Here is a 9,240-nt window from a genome sequence, read left to right on the forward strand (position 1 = left end):
CAACACCTGCTTTTTTCTGCTTTCCATTAGCCTGGAATATAGATGACCATCCCTTCACCCTGAGTCTATATTTGTCTTTTAAGGTAAGATGAGATTCTGAGTTTCTGTATCCTATCAGCCAATCTGTGCCTCTTTAGAGGACAATTTAAGACATTCACATTGATTGAAATTATTGATAAGCCTGATAAAATTTTAGGTATCGAGTTGTTCAAAAATCCAGTGGACGTTTTTAATCCTTTCACCACTGTAGAAGTTGGAGTTTGATCAATAGTTTCTGAGTTAGTTTACTTTTGTGGTGGTGGATTCCATTGGTCATTATGGAGAATAGGTCTGAGACTATCCTGGAGAGCTGGATTAGTTATGGCAAATTTCTTCAATGCATGGATATCATTAAAGTATTTAATTTCTCCATCATAAATGAAACTCAGTTTAGCTGGATACAGAATCCTGGGCTGAAAGTTATTTTGTTTTAAGAGATTAAATGTCGATGACCACCCTCTTCTTGCCTGAAAGTTTTCAGCAGAGAGATCTGCAGTTATTCTAATATTCTTCCCCTTGTAGGTTATGGTTTTATTATGTCTTGCTTCTTTCAAGATTTTCTCTTTCATATTAACTTTAGTGAAGTTAATTATGATGTGTCTGGGGGATGTCTTATTCGGATTGAGTCGTGCTGGGGTTCTGAAGCTGTCTGAAATCTGAATTTCAGAATCTGTTGACATATCTGGAAAGTTCTCTTTCATAATTTCATACAGAAGAGCCTCTGTGTTTTGCGAAGCAACTTTGTCGCCTTCAGGGATTCCTGTGAGGCATATATTAGTTTTCTTTGAATTATTCCAGAGCTCTCTGAGAGAATGATCTGTTTTTGCTTTCCATTTCTGATTCTCTTTGGACATTTGGACATATTCAGAAGCTTTGTCTTCTACGTCTGAGATCCTGTCTTCTGCCTCCTGCACTCTGTTTCCAAGAGATTCTAACATATTTTTCAGATCTTTGAGGGCTACAATCTCTTGCCTTAATGTTTCAAAATCTTTGGTGGTTTTGTCTTTGAATTTGTTGAATTCTTGAGTGAACTTTTGGAATGCTCCTTGAATTTCTAGTTCTATCTTTGCCTCTATTCTATTAATCTTATTTGCAATCCAAATTCTGGATTCAATTTCTGACATCTTAGCCATCTGTTTATATAGGAAATCTTCAGTTCTGTCTGCCACATCCTTTCTTGGGGGTGTTGATCTACTCTGGTTATTCATATTACCAGAGAGCTTTTTTGCTGATTCCCCCCCCCCATGATTGTTTTACCCATTTGGCTTTTCCCCTTGAGGTCTGTCTCAGACCCATATGGTGTTACAGGCTGAGAGACTGAGGACCTGCTTTGTGTGATGGGGCTAAGTGGCTGTTTTTTTTTTCAGCTGGTCTCTGTCCTACCCTAGTGATTCAATTTCTCTTGGTTGAAGTCTCAGCTGTGGAGAAATACCAGCAATTAAGTCACCCCACCCCCCATAAACAACAATTGGGCAAGGAAAATCAAACCTTCCCTCAACCATACACCCCTTTGAATAGTCCCTGGGTGGTCTGCCTGGTTTAAGGGATCCAAAATCAGTTGTCCCAGTCAGCACCCATTTCAGGTGGAAAAGTTCAAATGTTTCTGGCAGCTAGATAAGTGGGGTCCACTTGCAGCTTGGATATAACTTGCTCCAGTGCTCCATGAAGGCAAAGGGATCCACCCCGTAGATGGGTTAGTCTGAGAAGGTTAATACCTCCTTCCCCACCTTGCACCTAGTCCCTCGTAATCCCCCAGGTCTGTGACCCTATTCACTCCAGTTGGCAACTGCTCCTGGGGTTTACCATTGCCAAAATCAGCCAGAAATCTGAGTTTGGCAGGGGGGCCTTGCGTGTTTAAATTAGGCTTCTGTCCAGCTAGATTCCTCTGCAAGTCAGAGGCTGCATTCAGCTCTGGGCAGGAGACAAATAGCAGTTTACACTCAGGTGTCAATTCCAGACTCTGCCTGCCCACTGCCTTTGTCTCAGCTGTATCACCCTGAGGGCTGGTGCTAATAGTCTCTTTACTTATGAAAGTTATCAGCGTTCAGCCTGTGGCTGCCATCTGGAACCTCTGGTTACCCAGAGAGATGGGGCTAGAATGGCATCAGTTCACAGCTCAGGACGCCACTGTTGCTGCACTGCCTTCCTCCAAGCCAACTCTCCTCTCCTCTCCTCATGCCTGTGCCACAGTCAACACAGAACAGCACCAGCCCTTTCACCCTCCACTTCTCTCAAGGAGATGCCCAAGAATCTGGACTCTGTAGGTACAAACCTCCAGACCTTGGAGTGGGTGGGTGGTGACTCCTCAGAGTTCAATGTTGCAGGTGGGGAATATATACAGTTTTATACAGTTTTACAGTTTTGTGCCTGGCAGGAGGGTGCCGTGGCATGCCAGCAGGAGTAGGAGGTCTAGTTTTTAGGGGGTCTGTCCCGTGGAATAGAGTGGGAGGAAGTTTGAACTCTGCTCGCTTGTTCACATGGAGTAAACTGCGAGCCCTTATTGTGGGGGAGAGGACACCAGTCCGCTTGGTGGTGGATTTTGTACCTTTTGGTTGTATTTTTGGGGTTGCAGCTCACTTCAGGAAGGTTGAATTGTGCTCTTCAATCTTCTCTCTTGGCTTCTCTCCAAACCATCAGCTCCCTTGCTAAACTTCTGTCCTTTAAATCTCCTTTTGGACGGGAGCTTCTATAAAAAGCTGGCTGTAGTCCACCATCTTGGTTCTGCCCCCTGTTTGTTGTTTTTTTTTTATCTCAGTTTTTTAATAGATGATACTTTTCAAGAGGAACTGATAAGCCACAAATAGTCTGTAACCCAAGTTAACTGAACTTTTATAGAGTTTTACTTGGGTGGCCAGTGCACTTTCGCTCAGCAATTTTAGATCCTGTGTCTAGAGAAACAAAGTATGTCCAGATAATGTGGTAACATTAAGTTGTTCCAGCTCTCCCTGTGGTCTGACTGTTACTTGATGCCCCTGGCAGTGTATGACCACCAGGTGGGGAGGGGACTGTACCCTCTGCTTACCCTGGGCTTCATCATCATGCATGGCAGCCAGTAATCAATCCACTCCTGATGTTACAAATTTGTGCTTGCGGAGATCCATGAAATCAGTTACCTGACAGCACCCATGAGAAATCACCTCATGGTTCAAAGATGTCATATTCATATTTTGGGTTTTGTTTTTTGGAGACAGAGTCTCACTATGTTGCATGGGTAGAGTGCCGTGGCATCACAGCTCACAGCAACCTCAAACTCTAGGGCTTAAGCAATTTTCTTGCCTCAGCCTCCCAAGTAGCTGGGACTAGAGGCACCTACCACAATGCCCAGATATTTGTTGCAGTTGTCATTGTTGTTTAGCTGGCCTGGGTCCAGCTTGAACCCACCAGCATTGGTGCATGTGGCTGGTGCCATAGCCACTGGGCTACAGGTGCTGAACCGGAGGTTTCTTTATTTCCTAGGCATTTGGCTTTTTGCTTTTCAGCTCGGATTTTCCCTTTACCCACCTCCAGTGATCATTCTGACCTGGAAGTATGGTATAAATCTCTTTCCAGTATCTTCCTTTCCCACATGGATCTCTGTGACCTTCATTTTGACTTTCACAATTTGATTTGCTTTCCTGTTTGCTTGAAATGGTCACAAGTATCTTCATTATTGTCTCCTTTCTCCCCTGTTCTCATGAACTATTCCCACAGCATATTCCAAAAGCTCTATTTACGAAAGCTTTACACATAGAAGTGTAAAGGATGGTCTGAGTGGCATCCAAACTCTTGGGCTCATTTTTCTTTTCTTTTTTTTTTTTTTTTTGACAAAGCCTCAAGCTATTCCCCTGGGTAGAGTGCTGTGGCATCACAGCTCACAGCAACCTCCAACACCTGAGCTCAAGTGAGTCTCCTGCCTCAGCCTCCCAAGTAGCTGGGACTACAGGCACCCAGCACAACACCTGGCTATTTTTTGGTTGCAGCCATCATTGTTGTTTGGCAGGCCCAGGCTGGATTCGAACCCGCCACCTTAGGTGTATGTGGCTGGCGCCTTAGCCACTTGAGCCACAGGTGCCAAGCCTAACTCTTGGGCTCTTGAGGGAGCTGCATTTGAAACTCCAACCTCCGGGATCCCCCACCCACACCCTTCTAGCTCTGACTGAGATAACACTACCCCTCCCTGACTTGCAGTGCCTTCATTCTAGAACCATTTCACTGTCCATCACATCTTCACATCTGTCCTTACCCAGTGTCTGTCAGGGGTTGATTACCATCTACTCTCTTCCTTCTGGAAAAACCAACCACTGACCAGCTACATCTTTGGTCTGAGGCAGTTAGACCCACCTGGAGGAGAACAACCAACTGCGTGGAGTGACCCATATTAAACTGTGAGACCTGACCAGGTGCCCACTTCTCCTTACAACACTCTAACACTCCGATGATTCCCTGTCTCAAAGAAAACCTTTCCATCCAACTCTTTCTGCGCATGACAGACCCTACATGATCTTGTCCCCACACCTTTCTGACACTCTTTTCTATGTTATTCATTCTGTTTCAGCCTCATTGGCTTCCCTGCCACTCCTCCAACAAGCACAGGCACCTGTCTCGGGCCTCTGCACCTGCTCTTTCTTTTGCCTGGATGACTCCTCACCACACATCCTTATGACTTGCCCCTCACATCATTGAGGTGTCAGCTCAAATGTTGCTTTATCAATGAGACTTTCCTTGACTACCCTATTCAAAAGAGCAAAAACCGAGACCAAAACATCTTCCCTTGCACTTCCTATCCCCCTCACCCTGCTTTGTTCTTCTCCGTAAGCTTACTGCTATCAGGCGTACTGCTCCTTCCTCAAATAAAGTGCAGGAGTGAACCCTGCAGAGCTCTGGAGAATGCGTTTCAGGCAGAGTCCAGCACACACAGAGGTCCTGAGGCCAGGTCAGCTTGTTTCAACCTAGGAAAAACAAGGCCACTGTGTAGAACTGAGAGAGAGAGAGAAAGAGGAAAAGTGAGAGAGAGATACAGAGAGATAGTCTGAGGCCATGGTAAGCACTTAAGATTTTTCTGTGACAAGACAGGAAGCTATTGGAGGGTTTTGAGCAAGGCAGTGAGAGATTTGATTCTCATTTAAAAGATCAGTTTGGTGCCGCATGGATAACAGAACATAGAGGGGCAGGACAGGGCAGAGGGAAGCCAGGCAGGAGGCTTCTGCAGTGTTAGGTGAGAACTGAACTTTGATCACATTTGGCATTAGATGCATCACAGAGAGTATTTTGCTTATGAATTAGGTGTGAAGAGGGAGAGAAAAAACTAAAAGATTACTCTAAGATTTTGGCTGAGCCGTTGGAAGAGTGTCATTTACTGAGATCGGATATATCCCAAAAGGAATAAGTTTGGCAGAGAAGAATAGGTGTTTAAATCAAGACCCTCTAAGGCAGCACTTCCCAACTTGTGGGTCATGACTCACAGGAACTGTATTAAAGGGTTGCAGCATTAGGAAGGTTGAATACCACTGGTATAAGGAATTAATATAATTAGAGAAATCCAAAGATTAACCCAGGATACTTCAGAAAATGGAGAGGATTAGACAAAGGAGACTGAGAGATACATGTAAGAGATAGCACAGGGTGGAGTGCTAGAAACCAAAAGGAGAAAAGCAAACAGGTGTTTTAAGAAAAAAGAAGTGGGCGGTGAGTAGGGCGCCAGCCCCATATATCAAGGGTGTCAGGTTCAAACCCAGCCCCAGGCAAAAAAAAAAAAAAAAACAAATAGCCAGGTGTTGTGGCAGGTGCCTGTAGTCCCAGCTCCTTGGGAGTCTGAGGCAAGAGAATCACCTGAGCCCAAGAGCTGGAGGTTGCTGTGAGCTATGACACAACAGCACTCTACCGAGGGCGATAAAGTCAGACTCTGTCTAAAAAATAAAGAAAGAAAGAAAGAAGTGATCAATTGTGTCAAACGCTGCTGAGAGGTGAAATAAGACAGGAAAACAGACCTGGATTTATCATGAAGAAGCTAGTAGAGGCCAGGCACAGGGGCTCGCCTGTAATCCTAGCATGATGGGAGGAGGCCAGGCACAGGGGCTCACCTGTAATCCTAGCATGATGGGAGGAGGCCAGGCACAGGGGCTCGCCTGTAATCCTAGCATGATGGGAGGCTGACACGGGGGCATGGCTTAAGCTTAGGAGTTTGAGACCAGCCTAAGTCAGAGTGAGACCCGTCTCTAAAAGTAGCCTGGTGTTGTGGCAGGCACCTGTAGTCCTGTTGCAGGAAGAAGAGGCCCAACAGAGAGAAGAAGGGCTTTATTCACCCACCAGGAGCTTAAGGCATAGAAGAATTCCATATGGTCACGCTCCCCAACTGGCTTGGTCTTTCCTTTTTTTCTACAGTCAAAAAGTTCCAACCATGGGTACCTTTCTCATCAGTCAGTTTGAATTAAGCGGGAGATGCTGTTCCAGCCCCTACAGAACTACAGGATTTCACAGAAATGGAAATTTCCAAGTTCCAGAAAGTCAAGTCTACAAATTGGTCCTCTCCATGGAGGTGAGCTGAGTCACCATGGAGAGGACCCCGTAGGTGTATCCTTGTGGTCTCCTTGAGAAGACCTGTTCTCCTAGACCTCACCCATCTTGGGTATCGTCTCTCAGTGCCAGGCAAGAGAATAGCTTGAGCCCAGGAGTTTGAGGTTGCTGTGAACTGTGACCCCACAGCACTCACTCTACCACAAAGGACAAAGTGAGACTGTCTAAAAAAAAAAAAAGTAGGTGGTAGAAAGCATGGTCAGGGTGGAGTGGGTTTGTTGCAGGAAGAGGAGGCCCAATGCAGAGAAAGAGTACCCAAACACCATATTTAAAAGAGGAAGAGCTTGGCACCACCGGCAGCTCAGTCAGTAAGGGCACTGGCCACATACACCTAGGATGGCGGGTTTGACCAGGCCCGGGTCTGCTAAGCAACCAAAAAATAACTGGGTGTTGTGGCGGGTGCCTGTAGTCCCAGTTACTTGGGAAGCTGAGGCAAGAGAATCGCTTAAGCCCAGGATTGGAGGATAGCTTGAGATTCTGTCTCAAAAAATAAACAAAGGCTCAGCGCCTGTGGCTCAAGTGGCTAAGGCGCCAGCCATGTACATCCAAGGTGGCAGGTTCGAATCCAGCCTGGGCCTGCCAAACAATGACGGCTACAACCAAAAAATAGCCGGGCATTGTGGTGGCTGTCTGTGGTCCCAGCTACTTGGGAGGCTGAGGCAAGAGACTCGCTTGAGCCCAGGAGTTGGAGGTTGCTGTGAGCTGTGATGCCACGGCACTCTACCCAGGGGGACAGCTTGAGGCTCTGTCTCAAAAATAAATAAATAAATAAACAAAAAAACTAGTGCTCAAAATCTTTCTAAAAGTCTGTATGCTTGGCTTCAATCTGGACTCTAGACCAGTGGTTCTCAACCTTCCTACTGCTGCAGCTCTTTAACACAGTTCCTGTGGGTTGTAATCCACAGGTTGAGAACTGCTGCTCTAGACTCTGATATCCATATTAGAAGTGAATATCCACTAAATAACATTTTAAGATGTTATTTGACCTTGTGACCTTGTGGGGAGTTTTTTTCTTTAAAAAAAAAAAAAAAATCCAGGGTTTCCCTCAAAGACATGTTAACCAGCACAGCTTTGTGTACATACCACCCTGTTACCAGCTTGTACAGCTTGTCTACCTGTTTCTTTCTTCCTGCAGGTTTAGCCTGTGACTTTGGACACCACTTTCTTGTGAAGTCCTTGAGAGCTGTCTTCCTTCTGGGTCCCAGCCTCCTCCCCCTGCCTTTTCTAAGAGGAAGTGGCCCCACTAGCCTGAAGCAGATCTGTCTTCCAAAATCACCCCTTTCCTTCTTCAGGGTTGCAGGCGTCCTCAAACTACGGCCTGCAGGTCACATGCGGCCCGCCTAGGACATTTATCCGCCCGCCAGGTGGTTTTGCTGCCGCCGCCTGTCCTGCTTAGCAGCCGACTCATCCTGGGGCCTCCAGTCAGGCCCTCCAATGGTCTGAGGGACAGTGAACTGGCCCCCTGTTTAAAAGGTTTGAAGATCCCTGGTTCAGAGGCTGGGCCTTAGTTTTAAGAACAGCCTTTGCTCACACAGACCTGAGGACAGGGCCACTCACCTAGAGAGACTAAAGAACCCTTGCTTTAGGTCTGTGCAACACAAATGTCTCCTTTAGTTCCACAATGTCCACCTGGCAGCACACATACTAAATTCAATGCTAAACACTCCTGTTACTTCTGAAACTCTCTTTTCCTTCTTCAAAGCCCTTTGACGGCATGGCCTCTCTTTGTCCTTAGAGCCACCCTGTTAGATGAGGGTGGTGTCAGAGGTGGGACACCGGGTTTGTGGAGGGCAGGCTCACACCGCCGCAGCAAGCCAGATGTGTGCTGACCCGTGCGTCCAGCTCAGCCCCTCAGGAAGCCTTGAGCACACTGTGTCTTCTTCCTACACTTTTGTGCCCTGATGTGGAAAACTCAGGCCAGAGCTGCCATCAGGTTTTGCTGTCCTTGTTCTTCAAAAGACACAAAGGTATGTGTGGAGATGGAAGAGTGAAGGGGGGGGATTCCTCTGAGGCTGTGTGGGGGAGGAAAGAGTGGATACTGGGGATAATTTGTTGAGTTCTCTTGGCAAAGAAAATTTCATATGGTCACTAAAAATCTGTTGATTCATCCAGAAATTCCTTCCAAAGCAGTGTAGGCAAGAGAACTTTTGGCATTTCTTAGAAGTACTAGTAAATGGATTTCTTTCTTTTTTATTTTCTTTTATTTATGATTATTTTGTAGACACAGAGTCTCACTTTATCACCCTTGGCAGAGTGATGTGGCGTCATAGCTTACAGCAACCTCCAACTCCTGGGCTTAGGCGATTCTCTTGCCTCAGCCTCCAGAGTAGCTGGGACCACAGGCACCTGCCACCATGCCCTGCTATTTTTTTGTTGTTGTTGTTGCAGTTTGGCTGGGGCCCACCAAGCTCAGTATATGGGGCCTGCACCCTACTCACTGAGCCACAGGCACCACCCAGTAAATGAATTTCTTGAAAGTTATCTTTAAAGTTGCTATATCTGGCTCAGCGCCTATAGCTCAACTGGCTAAGGTGCCAGCCATGTACACGTAAGGTGGTGGGTTCAAATCCCCAGCCCGGACCCGCCAAACAACAATGATGGCTGCAACCAAAAAATAGCGGGGCGTTGTGGCGGGTACCTGTGGTCCCA

Source organism: Otolemur garnettii, unplaced genomic scaffold (genome assembly GCF_000181295.1).
Source record: "Otolemur garnettii isolate 467f Iridium unplaced genomic scaffold, OtoGar3 scaffold00118, whole genome shotgun sequence".
NCBI classification, from domain to species: Eukaryota; Metazoa; Chordata; class Mammalia; order Primates; family Galagidae; genus Otolemur; species Otolemur garnettii.